General features: G+C 30.7%; 1 long non-coding RNA gene across 2 annotated transcripts; it reads right to left on the minus strand.

The window, feature by feature from the left end:
• Positions 1-2,198: 2,198 nt before the first annotated feature.
• Positions 2,199-13,692, minus strand: LOC137807682 (uncharacterized). Of its 2 annotated transcripts, none has more exons than XR_011080573.1 (4): positions 13,366-13,692; positions 10,202-10,319; positions 8,936-9,020; positions 2,199-2,453 (listed from the first exon to the last, which is right to left on the minus strand). It is a non-coding gene; the product is annotated as an uncharacterized lncRNA (long non-coding RNA). The 2 variants fall into 2 exon arrangements; XR_011080572.1 differs by lacking the exon at positions 2,199-2,453 and adding an exon at positions 8,536-8,792.
• Between the last annotated feature and the right edge of the window lie 3,107 nt (positions 13,693-16,799).

The raw sequence follows: 16,799 nt of genomic DNA on the forward strand, positions 1-16,799 counted from the left end.
TAAATTTTAAATTAGGCTAAATACGTTTTTCCATCTTATTATTTATTTTATGTAAAATTAATTTTTGTTTTAGTCCAAATTATATAGCACCTAAGTACTGGTACTAAGTAAAGAAGAGATTATTAACAGTTTTTTTTAGAGATAAATGAATTTTTAGTGTAAAAATGTTATAATACTCTAATATAATATATATTAGATATTATTTTAATAATCTTTTATTATAAATATAGAAAATTTAAAATTTAAACTAAAAACAAAATCAATTTTATATTATAATATAATGATAAAAATATATATTTAACTCTAATAATATTAATAGTATGAGTGTTATTAACAGTAATAATATTAAATAATAAAATAATTATAATGAAAATAATTAAAAATAAAATATGCAAGACTATTTATGAATTTTTTTTAAATAAATCCTTTTTTTTTCTCATTCGATTTAAATGAGACAAAAGACAAACTTGGATTTTTCTTCTTCTAGTTTTATATAAAGTTTTAAAAAAAGTATTCATAGATAATACTTAGTGTTCATTCAACAAACTAAGAAAGAGAGACTACTATTGTACTCGTTGAAAGATGAAACTCTCTCCCTAAAGAGCAAATTATATGATTTGATAATCAAATACTCATTCATCTTTGTATCTTAGCCAAGAAATATTGTGTGACAAAGAATACTTAATTAAGTCAAGAGTGATATCAAGCTGAAACAATACTTAAAAAATTAGCCATTAGTGACTATGAGACAAAAAAATATTAATTAACTCAAGAGTAACTTGTGGAAACAATACTCGAGACATTAGTCAATAGTTTGGCTATGAACCCAAAGAATACTAATTAAGCTAAAAGTGACTTGTAAAAAAAAATACATAAAAAATTAATGAATAGTGACTACGATTCTAAAAAATACTCAAAGTATACTTTACAACATTAATCCACTTACTATGAAATCAATTTTCTCGACATGGTATTAACCAGTTTATTAAGTCTTAGAGTTGCATCTGTTATGTTTCATCAAACACCACATGTTCTAAAAGTACACCACATGTTCTAGTTATCATGAAAAGCACACATTCTAAACTAATCACCCAAGTTAAGCTTTAAACTTGCTTCTAAATTGATTCATCGAACAAAACTCTCACAAACTAATAGCTCATTCAAACCAAAGCTATCATTTCAACACATTCACATTCAGACCATGCTTACAAAATTAATAAAATAAAATAAATTTATACATAATCTAATTTTTTTTTCTTGTGTTTTTCTATCTTAAAAGAATAAAAAAAAAAATCTCAATTCAAATTCAAACTCATTCTCATCTGCTACAACTATAATAATCAACATCTTCAAATTAAGGAAAATAGTTCCAAACAATAGTTACTATTTAAATGTTTAATTAAATAATGTCTAGGATATAGATAGAAAGCTTTTAAAAGAAAGTTAATATCAATTTTTCTTTTTCTTAGTTGTTCCTCTTTATATATATATTTAACTTTTATTTTATTTTTTCTGATTCTATCCTTTATTGGTACTTTATTTTACATTTTCTCTATTTTGTTGTGTGTTCGTATATATTTTGAACCCCTGTTTTGATCTCGATAGAAAAATAGAAAAAAAATATCTCATACTTTTTTTTTCCTTCCTTTTTCTCTTTTGTTTCTCTTTTATAATATGGTTTCAGAATTTTGATCAGAGTTCTGATTGCTAGAATTACAAATTATTCGTAGATCTTTGTTCACCTTGTCATTTTAGTTCATCTTATAATCTTTCATCTCTCATTGACAATGACTCAACAAGATACATTGCGACAAATTCAATGTTTCACGAACATAAGAAACACATAAAAATAGATTATCACATTGTTAAGAAAGAAGTGAAGAAAAGTCTCATCCATTTGCTTTTCATTTCCACCATAAAACAACTTACAATCTTAAGTCCTCAATCATTCAAGAATATTTATTTCAAACTGGATCGGATCAATATTTGTTTCCCAACATGCAAAGATATATCAAACGATATCAATATTTATTTTACATTATCTATATTTAGTTAAAATGTTTATATATTCTAACTCTGCTTTGATCTCAATAAAACAACAGAAAAATATTTATTCTCATATTTATTGTCTTCCTTTTGTCTCTTTTGCTCATCTTTTTTATTTTTTATAATAATACCCAAACTATTTTCCACCTCAGTTTCCAAATAATCAATGCTTAATCCATCGATATACTACTATACATTCAAAAGATAACTTTGCTTGATCCAAATCAAAGTTCCTGAATCCATAGCATTTTCTGAACATTCATCATTAGGATTTTTGGGTTTTACGAGATCACATGGGACCAACATTCAAAAATGAACAATTGTAAGATTCAAAACTAGTTTGTTTGAACAGAACCTCCAAAGCCATGGATTATTTGGAACTTCATTACTGTCGCAAACAAAAAAAACTGCATCAAAGCATTAGCGTAAAACTCCATTTAGCATCATATTGACGAATAAAATTCAAGCATTAGTTTGAAACTAATAAACCTTCTGAAACTAGTATGACACTTGTCCAGAAATACAAGTTCAATGAGTGAAAGAAATAAATAAAAAATGTAAAAAAAAAAACTGTAATAACCATAGATGGAAATCTCTGACATGGTTATCCTTATGGGTACCAAATTCAGAAAATTTCCGATTAAAATCATATGCGTACAGCATATGTGCAAACTGACTCAACCATGAAACCATCTATAAATTTCTAAAATAGACTAATTAACTTTTTTAGGAAGTATACAAACGTATCCATCCAATTTGTGTTTTACCTCAACAGATATATGCTGATGTGCATGAGAAAGACGATTAATGATTTCTGAACAACATCCTTCACAGTGACTTCTTCCGAAAATAAAAACATTGTTTACATAGTAAACCTATTTAATGGAATGGTGGTATCATTTAAACAAAAAAAAATTGATTAAAAGAAAAAAAGTACTCAAATCAAAACCAGGTTTTTGGGCTCTAAAAAGATAGCATGGATTTCTTTAAGGTTTTTCAAGATATTTTTGTCATCGCACCTACATAACAATTAATTAATAAAATCAAAAGACAAATGTTTTAAGTGGAAGTCAATGGCTAATGTAATGTCACTACTTTCGCTAGATGCTTAAAGAATACATCTGTTTTCCTTCCCCATAATGAAAATTACAGGAAAAGCATTCCTTTTCAAATTCCACCATAATAAAATACTGTAACATAAGCACAAGCTGTAGGATGAATAGTTATATTATTTATGTAAAACAATAATGAACAAGACATCACGATTAACCAAACTACAAATAAATAAATAAATGTTTAAAAATTAAAATGATGAGAACAATAATAAATGCTTCAAAAGCATAGAAGTAAAAAGAGTAATGCTATGAATACATGATGAAATTTAAAAATAAAATTTAAAATTAATGATATTGAATAAAATATGTAAAATGCATTCAAGAAAGTTCAATGCTTAAAAAATTAAAATAATATAAACGTAAAAATAGTGTAAAAAAAATGAAAATAAGAATAGGTATTGTTTTCAAAATTTAGTAAAATTGAAAAAAATAATAAATTTTTCAAAAAACTATTTATATAAAAAATGTTCCTGCCGGTTGACTCGTCTACAACGAACACACGCCTAGTTGTTTCTGCCTTTGTTCGTGTCTTCTTTCGATCAAACACCTGAAATCACAAAGACCAAGGGCATGACCCTCACAAGTCGTATCTCTCCCAGTGGCTCTTTACTCGTGTTACACCTGAACGCATCATCCACACCACACACATGGACTCCTCGTGATCTAGGCTTCTCCCTGCTGGTAACTGGTGTGTTGTCTGGGATCCACCTCTCGTGGCCCAGCTCCGTTGTTTTAACTTGCCGAGGTCCGAGGACACGTCAGTATATACTAATGACCGATGCCTGACCACTCATCGTCCCTCTGGCATATTATCTGCGAGACACTCTAGGCATACCATTTGTGGGACCCACCTTACATGATCGAGGCCTGACCACTCCTCGACGCCTTGGGCGTGCTGCATGCAAGGTGTTGGCCCCTGCCACTCGTGGGATCCAGCTTACGTGGCCCCTGTCCACTAACATTCAACAACACCCGAGGAGTGGTCAGTACACAAGCCCCCCAGTCTCGAGATGTTAACTTGTTCACCAAAGAGACTAAGTCCTTGCCCTGGCGACCTACATGGCTCTATGTGACAAGACGTGAACAGTGCACCGAAGTGACGCTTCTCTATGCCCGTTTTAATCTGCACACACGTGTCTTGATCACCGGCCAGGACTTAATGCCGCTTACGCTTCTTAGTTTACGTTAAATTTTCAAAAACACGCGCTTCCATTCACTGTTCCATTATCAGAAATTTCTTGCACGCTTCATCTTCTTCTCCAAACACTCTCACCTCCCTCTTGCGAAAAACCATAACTTTCGACTCTAACCAACAAAAGGTATGATTTTTACCCATGGATTGTCCTCGTTCTTTGATTTCACACTTTGATAACTGTCTGGGCCTGTTTAAATTCCTTGCATTTTAGTCTTTCTCTGCTTTTTCCCCGTTCTTTTGTTTTTTTGGGTTTTCCTCGAGTGTGGGGTTTTTCTAGTTTTTTGCTGGGTTACACCATCACCCTCTTCTAAACCTTCGTTTTCTCCTTTCTTTTTCTTGCTTTTTAGCTTTCTTCGAGATGGCTCGAACAAAAACAACTTCCAACCCTCCTCCCAAAGTAGATTACAGAGCCCTCTACCCCTAGTCCTCTTAGGACCTCCTGGCTGAGACCTCCTCACTCACCTGCAGTAAGGATGTGATGAAGCATAGGGAGGATCAGGCCACTCATTTGCTCCGCGTGCTTGGGCAGGAGTGCGACACATATGGGTCCGTTCAACCCTGCGCAAACGACAGGGAACTCTTCTTCCTTTACGCCACCATTTTCAAGAGGGTCAAGCTTCGTTTGCCGCTCACGATGTTCGAGCGGGCTCTACTAACGAAGATTAATGTGGCCCCTACCCAATTGCACCCCAACAGTTGGGCCTTTGTGAGGGGGTTTGCAATCCTCTGCAACCATTTTGGGCACACCCCTTCTGTAGACGTCTTCCTCCATTTCTTCGAGGCCAAGAGTCTAGGGAGAAAGCTTTGGGTAAGCTTTAATGGGGTGGCAGGGAGAGTTCTCCTCACCTTATTCCAACAATCGTATAAGGACTTCAAAGGGAAGTTCTTCCGGGTGTGTTGCACCGACTATGACCGCACCCTTCTGGATGGATTTCCACTCGAATGGGTGAAGGAACTAAAGTTCAAGAAGTTGAGGACTCTTAAGGAACTGACTCCCCACGGTCGCGAGCTCTGCCAAGTCTTCGCAAGCCTAGGGGCGGTGTTCAACACTTCCTAACTGATCAAGTACAAGTTCAGCCCTTCTGATCTCAAGGGCTATATCGATACCCGCTCATCTCTTTCTCACTTTGCTGTGAATACCAGTTATCAGCTCTTTGTGCTTGCATATTCTTTCTCTTCATACTTGTATGTTTACTTTTACATCCTATATTGTTTTGCTGACCCCATGCATTCTAATCTTCGTACAGGCATGGTGCTGAACGAGGAAAAACGAGCTAGGCTAGATGACGCCCTTGCTCGTCGCCCAGGGGCGCCTGGGGTCGTGGGTGCCTCTGCTCCTCCCACTCCCATTTCTGCCACCGCCTTCAACCGGTCCCCCTTGTCACCGTCCAAGCGTCACCTGCTCCAACCCCCCTTGAGAAAGGCAAAGGAGTGGTGGAGATTGAGTCTAACGAGGACTCCACGGAAGGGCTTGTCTTTAAAAGGCACAGAGCGATGGTTGCTACGACCTCTCACTCTACAACTGCGGGTCGCCCTGCCTCTTTCAGGGAGCACCCGCCAAGCGCTTCTTCACCTCATGGCCTCCTCGCGCTCGAAGGTGGTGGTGAGAGCGCCTCTAGGCATGGGCACACTCCACCTGCACCTGAGCTTTCTGTTGTCCTTCTTCAGAATGCCCTCCAAGGTTTCCAAAGAGGGGCAACGGTGGAGATGACTAAGGATGTGGCCAGGGAATGCTTGGGCCTTGGCTTCGGCGAACTCCTTGCCCAAGCAAACCCCCAGATCGACAAGGCTGAAGTGATGAAGCAGTAGTTGGCCTTGGTGGAGGCAAAGGCTAAAGAAGACTTAGCTCTGGCAGAGGAAAAGAAAAAGGAAAAACTGGCCCAACCGGTTCTGCTCCAATCGGGAAACCGGCCTGGATCAAGAGTTAAGCAGTCTCCGTCAGACTGAGAAAGAGATCAAGAAATGACTCTTCGACAAAGGTCAAGAGTATAATGATCTTGAATCAAAGGTCTTGCTCTTGCGCACCAGGGTCGTGGAGTTAGAAAAAGAGGTTGAGGCTACCAATTAGGGTTTTTGTTCTTTCCACTACCCACAATTAGGGTTACTGAGGGTGTGCCTCAGCGCTACTATCACCCACTCTTAGGGCAATCTAGCGCATAAGGCTCTCTTACTAGAGTGCAACCTCTAACAGAATGACCACCTGGATACCAACTTATGCACCTAATCTCTGGAGTCATCCGTCCTGTAAGTGCCCTAGCTGTTCACGTGTCATGCATGTAGCTTGTCGGTGGAACGTAACCCTTACAAGTCGTATCTCTACCAGTGGCTCTTTACTCGTGTTACGCCTGAACACGTCACCCATCGTGATCTAGGCTTCTTCCTGCTGGTAACCGATGTGTTGTTTGGGATCTACCTCTCGTGACCCAGTTCCACTGTTTTAACTTGCCAAGGTCCGAGGACACGTCAGTTTGGGATCAGTTGCACTACCGATGTGTTGTTTAGGATCAGTTTCAGTGATGACCGATGCCTGACCACTCCTCGTCCCTCTGGCGTATTGTCTGCGAGACAATCTGAGCATACCGCTTGTGGGACCCACCTTACATGACTGAGGTTTGACCACTCCTCGATGCCCTGGGCATATGCCGCATGCAAGGCACTGGCCCTTGCCACTCGTGAGACCCAGCTTACATGGCCCCCCGTCCACTAACAGTCAACTACACCCGATCGGTACAAAAACATTTAAAAAAGGTAAAAATAGTAATAAGACAAGTAAAAGGTTGAGATGGATAAGTTTATATTAAAAAAATAAAAATATATATAAAAAAATCACTACAAGAAAATCATTAAATATTAACAAAATTTAGAAACCAAAAATAATTAATCACTATATTACTTAAACTATTAATTCAAAGACTAGAAATATTATAAAATAATTTGTAAATTAGTATCCAAATTAGTTATCAAAGTTTTAACTACTAATATTTTAGATTCTAAATTAATATCTAAAATACTAATAGATACTAATTTAGAAAATAAGTAGTTAATAACTAAAATCTTGGTAACTAATACTTAGATATCAATTTAAAAACTATTTTGTAAATTTTTATTAATAATAAAAACTACTTTAAATACCAATAATTTTTCATTTATAAAATAATTTCTAATTTAGTCAATATAGTAACTAATTATTTTACTATTTAAAATTAGTTTCTATTAAACAATTTTCTTGTAATGAACAAATTTTTTTTTCTCTCATAAGAATGTGGATAAGAAAGTAGATTTCACTCACATTTTTATATGATCGAGATAGACACAATAATTCAAAACCTAACCTCCCAATTTCAAGCAACAATCATCCCATCGCGAACATAACAATTTGATTTCACTAAAAAGAACAACAAATATCAAATTATCATAGTCTCACATCGTAATAGTCTCGACAATCCCACAATCCAATATTGCACATTTTGGGTCATCAAATAATACTTCCCCAAAAAATAGAGAAAGCATTCTACTTCAACTATACTAACCCTCAATAAGCTCAAACAATCCCCGATTCTGACCGAATCAATATCTCAATTTCAATTTAAATCAAGGGATCCAAATCTTTCAAATTAAGAAATAAAATTCCAACTGTTCTGGTCACCCATAATTCCACGGCAATTTTGTATATACCTTTCTCTTTTAATCTTTCAAAATGTCTTCAAAAACAAAACCATAACAAAACTCTTATTTTCAAAAAGAAAAGAACCATACTCATATGGGATAATTAACTCTAACGATGTCTATCTTAACAAACTTGAGATCAAAAAACAATGTGGGACATTCATGCCATGTCAGGCAAGTTCACAATTTCCAAATAATCCATAATGAATCATCTAAAGCACATTTGCAATATTAAGTTTGCAAATGCATTCATGGGAGTTTAGGGTCTTACCAAGGCACACACAACATAAATCTCTATTTCTAAGTGAGGGACAAGGAAACCATGTAAAAGAACCTTCCCAATTACATCCAGTGTCCAAATCTATATTAACGGGTCATGTGACGGACAAGGAAACCATGCTAAAGAACCTTTCCAATTCTAGAGTCCTAATCTATATTCACGGGTCTGTACCATGTCAAATGTTTATCGATATTTCATAATGAGACAAGATATTCGTATCTGAATGAAGCTACTTTGAAAATAAAGAACAATAAATTATCTATATTGTAGGCAATATTAAGTTTAGTAACATATAATCGATTGTTCAAGAACCATCCAATAAATAACTGTAAATGTATGAGACTTGTCGATCTTATCAAAACAAACCACACCAACAATCTCAATTTACAAGTAACAAACAACGAATCCATATAAATAATACATTCACAATTGTAAGAATCAAAACTAGTTTGTTTGAACAGAACCTCCAAAGCCATGGGATTATTTGGAACTTCACAAACAAAGAAATGGCATCAAAGCATTAGTTGGGATTTTCAAGTTCTATGTAGGCAAGTTCACAACAGTACCAACTGCCAGCCATCTTTGCAAATAATCAATAATGAATTCATTTTGAAAGTCAATTAAAATGCTTACCTGTAGAATTAACAGATGAGGAATTAATGCCCAGTGAACCTTCTGAAACTAGTGTGACAATTATTCTGAAACACAAGTTCGATGACTGAAAAAAATAAGAGAAAACTGTAAAGAAATGGTTTGGGAAAATAAGAAAAACTTACAACTAATAACCATAGATGGAAATCTCTGACATGGTTATCCATATGTTTGATAACATACAAATATCCATGTTATAAAATTCATACAATTTCCGATAAAAATCATATGCGTACGACAATACAGATGGGTATAAGTGCAAACTGACTCAACCATGAAACCATCCATAAATTTTTATAAAAGACTAATTAACTTATTTGAGAAATATACAAACATATCCATCCAATTTGTGTTTTACCCCAACAGATATATGATACAGGAGCAGAATGTGCATGAGAAATATAATTAATGATTTCTGAACATCCTTCACAGTGCCTTACGAAAATAAAAACATTGTTTACATAGAAAACCTATTTAATGGGGATGGAATCATTTAAAAAAATTGATTAAAAGAAAAAAAGTACTCAAACCAAAACAAGGTTTTAACCTCGAAAAAGATAGCCTGGATTTCTTGAATTTTTTTAAAGATAAAAGCCAAAGTGATCTATGGTATTTAAATCCCATGAAAATTTCCAATACAGTGAAGTAAGAAACAGATATTTTAGTCATGGCACTACGTAATAATAAATTACATATCAAAAAGTAAAAGGCAATGGCTAATATAATGCCACTACTCTCGGAATACATCTGTTTTCCTTCCCCATTATGAAAAGCATTTATTTTCAAATTACTGTAACACAGCACAAGCTCTAGAATGAATAGTTAGATATAGTTAGATCATTTTTGTAAAACAATAATGAACAAGACATCACGATTAACCACAACTAAGTAACTAAATCAATCAATTTATGTAACTAGTAATACTCGTTTTGTAGCTTGGCATAATGGCAAAGTACACAAATTCTGTAAAATCAAGTAAATAAATCTAGTTTAAATAGTTAAAATTTTCAGTGCCTAGAAGTTCTTAGAAATAAACTGTGCAAACATCATACTCCTTCATTTCTCGTACAAAGAAAAACACACATTATTAAGATCATTATGTTTCTTAGAATGACAAAAATATTCTCTCAATCATAAATGATAAAAACAATTTCGCTGTCCACACAATATAAGTTAATTAAAAAGTTTACCTATAAAAGCTTTAAAGAAAGGAATCACAAAAATAACGTATAAGAAAGAAATCAATGCCTGGGAATAGAAGTAGAAAGCCCCCACAAACTAGAAGGAGATGGTGAGTTATATATGTTCAGATGTGCAAGCCTTCTGAAATTGGTATTACTCCTGTCCTGACACATAAGTTCTATGACTGAAAGGGATAAAAGAAAACAGTAAACAAAAAAGATTTGGGGAACTAAGAAAATCTTACAACTAATTACCCATAGATGGACATCCCTATCTTGGTTATCCATGTGTTCGCTAAGATCAAAATATTCATTTTAACCCAACTACAAATACAGTGATAATCAAATTCAAACAATTACTTGAAAAAATTGTATGCATATACAGATGAAGATAATTTGCATACTGTCTCAACCAACCTTGAAAAATAAGGACTAAAATATTAAGGAAACAATACATGAAACCATCCATAGACTTCTACAAAAGACTAATTAACTTGTTTCAGAAATATACAAACATATATGCAAGAAATTTGTATTTTACCTCAATAGACATATGTTATACGACTGGATTTGTCTGTTTCAAATTGAACGTCAAAATAAACGATGCTAAAACTTGGAGAAATTTATAAAAAAATTACATAAGTACTCTAACTATAAATACAATTCTACTGTAGCAAACTTACTAAATTCCCTAAGCCTTAAATGTAATATTAAGAAATATAAAAAAAAAACTACAGAGGGGTTAATGCTATAAAAATGTTATTTAAGTAGAAAATAATAAAAAATTTAAATGATGACATTTGAGAAAAATATTTAAAATATAAAAGCAGTTTTAAAAATATCTAAGACAAAGATGAGCAGTATAAAAATGTCAATACTAATGATGTTTATAATGAAATGTATCATCAAAAAGCAAGGTGTAAAAAAGATTTTAAAATTTTTTGAAAAAAAAAGTACAAAAATACAGAAAGAGCACTAAAATATTTTAAAAAATAAAACATTTAAAATAATAATAAGTGATGTTTATAAAATATATGAAGTATTTTATACGGGATAAGTTAATAAAAATAACAATCACTTTGAAAGTAAAATAGAATTTTAAAAAGAATATAATAAGGTCTAAATTCAAGGTTGAAAAAAATATATAAAAGTGTAGAATGTATTGTTTGGAAAAGTAAAAATTATCATTATAAACAATAACAAAAACAAATTATAATATTCCAATAAAATCATTTAAATATGTAAAAATAATGTTTAAAAAATAAAATGATGAGAACTATAAATAAATGCTTCAAAAACATAGAAGTAAAAAGAGTAATGCTATGAATACAGGATGAAATTTAAAAAATAAAATTTATGATATTGAATAAAATATGTAAAATGCATGCAAGAAATTTAAATGTTTAAAAAATTAAAATAATATAAACGTACATAGTGTAAACAAAATTGAAATATGAATAGGTATTGTTTTTAAAATAAAGTAAAATTGAAAAAAAGAATAAAATTTTCAAAAAAACTCTATTTATATAAAAACATTTAAAAAGGTAAAAATAGTAATAAGACAGGTAAAATGTTGAGATGGATAAGTCCATACTAAAAAAATAAGAATGTCGATAAGAGAGTAGATTTTACTCACTTTTTTATATGATCGAGATAGACCCAATCATTCAAAATTCAAAAACTAACCTCCCAATTTCAAGCAACAATCATCCCATCGCGAACATAATTTGATTTCGTTAAAAAGAACAACAAATATCAAAACAATTATCACAGTCTCACGTCCTAATAGTCTCGGCAATCCCACAATCCAATATTGCACATTTTGGGTCATCAAATAATATTTCCCCAAAAAATAGAGAAAACATTCTACTTCAATTATACTAACCCTCAATAAGCTCAAGCAAGCAATCCCCGAGTCTGACCCTTTTTCAAGAATCAATAATATCTCAATTTTAATTTAAACCAAGGGGTTCAAATCTCAAATATACTAATTTGCCACCTTCAAATTAAGAAATAAAATTCCAACTGTTCTGGTCACCCATAATTCCATGGCAATTTATATATACATTGTTCCTCTTTTAATCTTTTGAGATGTCTTTTAAAAACAAAACCGTAACAAAACTCTTATTTAAAAAAAAAAAACATACTCATATGGGATAATTAACTCTAGCGATATCTATCTTAACAAACTTGAGGTCGAAAAACAATGTGGGACAATCATGCCTTATCAGGAAAGTCCACAATTTCCAAATAATCCATAATGCATCCATCTAAAGCGTATTAGCAATATTAAGTTTGCAAATGCATTCATGGGATTTTAGGGTCTTACCAAGGCAAACACACAACATAAATCTCCATTCCTAAGGGAGGAACAAGGAAACCATAAAAAAGAACCTTCCCAATTACATCCAGTGTCCAAATCTATATTCACATGTCAATAATCCATAATGAATCCATCTAAAGCGCATTTGCAAATACATTCATGGGATTTTAGGGTTTTATCGACAAAACGACAACATAAATCTTTATTTCTAAGTGAGGGACAGGGAAACCAAGTAAAAGAACCTTCCCAATTACATATAGGGTCCAAATCTATATTCACGGGTCAAGAATCCATAATTAATCCATCTAAAACGCATTTGCAATATTAAGTTTTCAAATGCATTCATGGGATTTTAGGGTCTTATCCAGGCAAAACTACAACAGAGATCTCTATTTCTATGTGACGGAAAAGGAAACCATGTAAAAAAACCTTCCCAATTACATCCAGGGTCCAAATCTATATTCACGGGTCTGTACCATGTCAAATGTTTATCGATATTTCAGTATGAGACAAGATATTTCGCGGGAAGAACCTCCAAGACATGGAATAGTATAAATGATACATAGTATACAAATAACATTTAAATATTTGATACTAAGAAGAGAATCCAAGGTGGAAATTTAAAGGAATCCCACGTAGAAAGCGTTTTCAACAGTGTAATAAAAGATAAGATATTGGAGGAATTTAGGGTTTATATCATTCGTATACATTGTAACATAATCCATATGCCAGTGCTCAAAGATTTCACTAATTCAACACAAGATTTTATAACGCGCAAATCGCAAACCTCATATTTTCAATAAGAAACCCCAAAACACAATCTTTAAGACACGAACACTATACTTTAACCTCACGAATCCAGAAAACGAATAATTATATAACCAATTAATTTGTAAAGTATGCCTTACAAATCGTGAAACCGTTGTCCTCTCCTCTCCTTCGTTGGCCTCTCACTCGCCGGCGTATAGGGTTCCTTCTACTCTGGTGCAACTTTCTTATCACTCTTCTTCATTTCTCTCTTCTTTCTTTTACTCCATGTTTACCCGCCCCGATGATGGTGGCGTGCGTGAAGATGAGACGGACGCAAACGAAATGGAGATGAAAAAATCACAAGGGTTTCAGAGGAAGGAGTTGGGGCTTTAGGGTTCTGTGATTTCGAGGGAAATGCAAATTCGGAATGATAAGGGTGCCGATTTGAGGAATTAGTGGGAGGGAATTTGGACAAGAAGTAGGATAGAATTTTTTTCTTTCTTTTCTTTTTAATTTATAAAACTTTCAAGAAGTTAATACTGGAAATAAAGAAAATAATTTGTTAATTAGTTCTTTGATTGAAATGTTAAATTTATGATAAATTAATGAAATTGTGAATAATTATGAAATCAAAGCAATTTCAAAAAATAATGTGATAACTATTTGTGTCAGAATTAAAGTATACATATACAATAATTGATTGTCTAACATTTAATTTTACTTTTTATTTAAAAAATATATAATAAATGAATTTTATTATTTAATATTAAAATCATCAAAATTATGATTACTTGTTAAGAATATATATATACTAAATTTAGTAATTTAATTTTAATTAAGTATTATTAGAAACATCTGCTCATAATTAAAGAAATATACAAATATATCCACACACTTGTGCTTGAACATAAACAGATAACTCTAATAAATTTATCATGTTTAATTTCAATTATAGTTCTTTACAATGAAGATTATACTTTGGTAACTCTTGATTTAATAATTTTAGAAAAATATATAATAATAAAAATTATAGTTAAATTATATAAAAATTTATTAAAATATTATTATTAATTATCAATAGAAATGGTTGGATATTAAAAACAATTAAAAATAAAGGAAATTTCGAATTTCATGATTGACCTAAATGTTATATCGATGGACTTAAAGTTAAAATATTATCATACAAATCGGTTAAAAAATAAATTCTCTTAATTGAAAATTTGTATTGGTAAGTTAAAAGTCGAGTGAAGGATATGAAGAGTAACTTCTTATTTTCATATATTTATTGAGTAAGTGATGTTTTGAAATATGATTTTATATAAAAAACGTGTTTTGAAAAAATATGAATTTATTATTATTTTTTATTGGCATAAAAAATTGTAATAAACGACTTTATTATTTTTTTTAACATCAAAATTGTTTTGGTGCACTACTTTAGTGTTAATTAATTTTTTATATAAAAAACTATAGAAGTCGTGATTTTTCTCCACTTTAAGTTTATATATTTTCTTAAATTGGAGTAACAACTTGGATTTTCACTTTTTAAATAGTCAAAGAAGCCGTATTTTTATGTCATATTTGTTTTTCTAATCAGTGAAGTTGTTGTGTTATATAACAAACTACTTCTATCATTTCTTAAAAAATATTCTTAAGTGGAATTTATGTTAGGATTTATCAAATATTTAGATAATTCATGGTTTAAATAATATTTAATAAATAATTATTATAAAATAAATTTAAAAACTTAAGTTGTATTTTTCAATTTACAAATATTAATTGTTAATAAAAGGATATTTCTTCCTGCATTCCTAATTTTTTTTCTTACATCCTACATTTGAAATATTATAATTATTTTTTGATAATTTTGAAGAGTTTCGTAAGCAAAAGTTGTTTTTAGAATAGAAGTTGTGGAAGTAAAGTGTGTTTTAGAATAAAAATTGAAAAAGAAAAAAACATTTTAGAATATAGAAAGAGTAATTTGAAAGTTATTTTTAAAAAGGATAAAATAATCTGAAAATAATAATGAGAGGTGCAGGAAGATTAAAAGTATGAGTTCGGTTGGACATTTAAGTTCATCCTCTATAACCACAACCTGCAATTGATCCGTCTTGTAATCTGTATTAATCTTTTTAATTTTTTTCGTTGTGTAATATGATTTATGGATCGAATATAATTAAATATTTTCATTCATTAATTTAACAACATAATATATTTATAATTTATAATCTAAATTTAATTTTAATTTTATTTCTTAATTTTTTTATGTTTCTTTTATAGTATCTATTTTCCTTTGTAGTAAACAATAAAAAATTAGTTTTTAAGTTTTTCTTTATAATTATTATATTGGTGATCAAACTTTATTTTTATAAGATACTTAAATTTATAATTAAAAGTTATATATGAATTTTAGATTTTTCACAAATGTTGCGTAAATTCATTGCAATCTATTTTTTCCTAGTAAAATATGGAAGAGGCTAAAATAGACTTACATTGCCACCCTTACAATAAAACAAACTTATAACTCTTAAAAATTTATAAAATATAAACCTAATTCTTAATTTAATTGAAATAAAACAAAAAATTGTGACGCAAAAAAACTTACGTCTGTAAATTAAATAGAAAAAACGAAAGTCGCAATTTATAACGCAACTTTTTGTTTATGTTTATTCAACTTTTTTATATTAAACTTACCTATTTGATGTAAAAAAATAGAAATTGTCCTATAATTTTAGATAAAAAAAAATCCTATTTGTATATACCTGTTTCATGTGTATTATGTGAATTCGTCCTAATTTTGCTAGAATGGTAATACTTATTTTTTAAACTCAGTATAAGAATATAAACGAGTAAGTATATAATCATTTTTTCCATCTTCTTATTTATCTTAATATTTATTCACATATTCATTTTTATTCTATTTTAAATTACTAAAATATCTTTAATTTATTAAATTATTTTAATTTTTTTATAAAAAAAACTTATTTTTATACCATAATTTTTTTAATTTTTTTAATTTTATCTAATTTTTATTTAATATTTTTATCTGATATTTATACAATTAGAATTTTTTTCATAATATTTAACATTGAAAAAAATATATATCAAATACTTAATAATGTCATAATTAAAATTATTTAATTAGTATTTGAGACAGTAGAAATTAAATATAAATACAAGTACAAGAATATTTTTCCAATAAAATTGAGGATGAGAAAAAAAAACTCATCTGATTATAAAATTTGAATTATTTTTTACTTAAAGAATGAAGTACTGAAACCCGTCTCCCTCGTCTGGTGCGAAATTGGTCCATGTATAAAAATCTCATATATCATAGGATTCTATATTGCAAAAGTCATATTTATTTCAGAATATGTGCAACTGACTAATGTTTACAATAAATTACAAGTTTTATAATACAATAAGATATATACAAAATATAAAAAAAAAAACAAACTTAATTATACATGGACATAAATTGTATCGAGATTGAAACCCTATAATAATACACGCACAAACATATACTTTTATTCAGAAATATAATATATGTTTTTAGCAAACTTGCATTAAACTACCTCTCAGAAGCAAATATCCA

Source organism: Phaseolus vulgaris, chromosome 3 (assembly GCF_000499845.2).
Source record: "Phaseolus vulgaris cultivar G19833 chromosome 3, P. vulgaris v2.0, whole genome shotgun sequence".
NCBI classification, from domain to species: domain Eukaryota; kingdom Viridiplantae; phylum Streptophyta; class Magnoliopsida; order Fabales; family Fabaceae; genus Phaseolus; species Phaseolus vulgaris.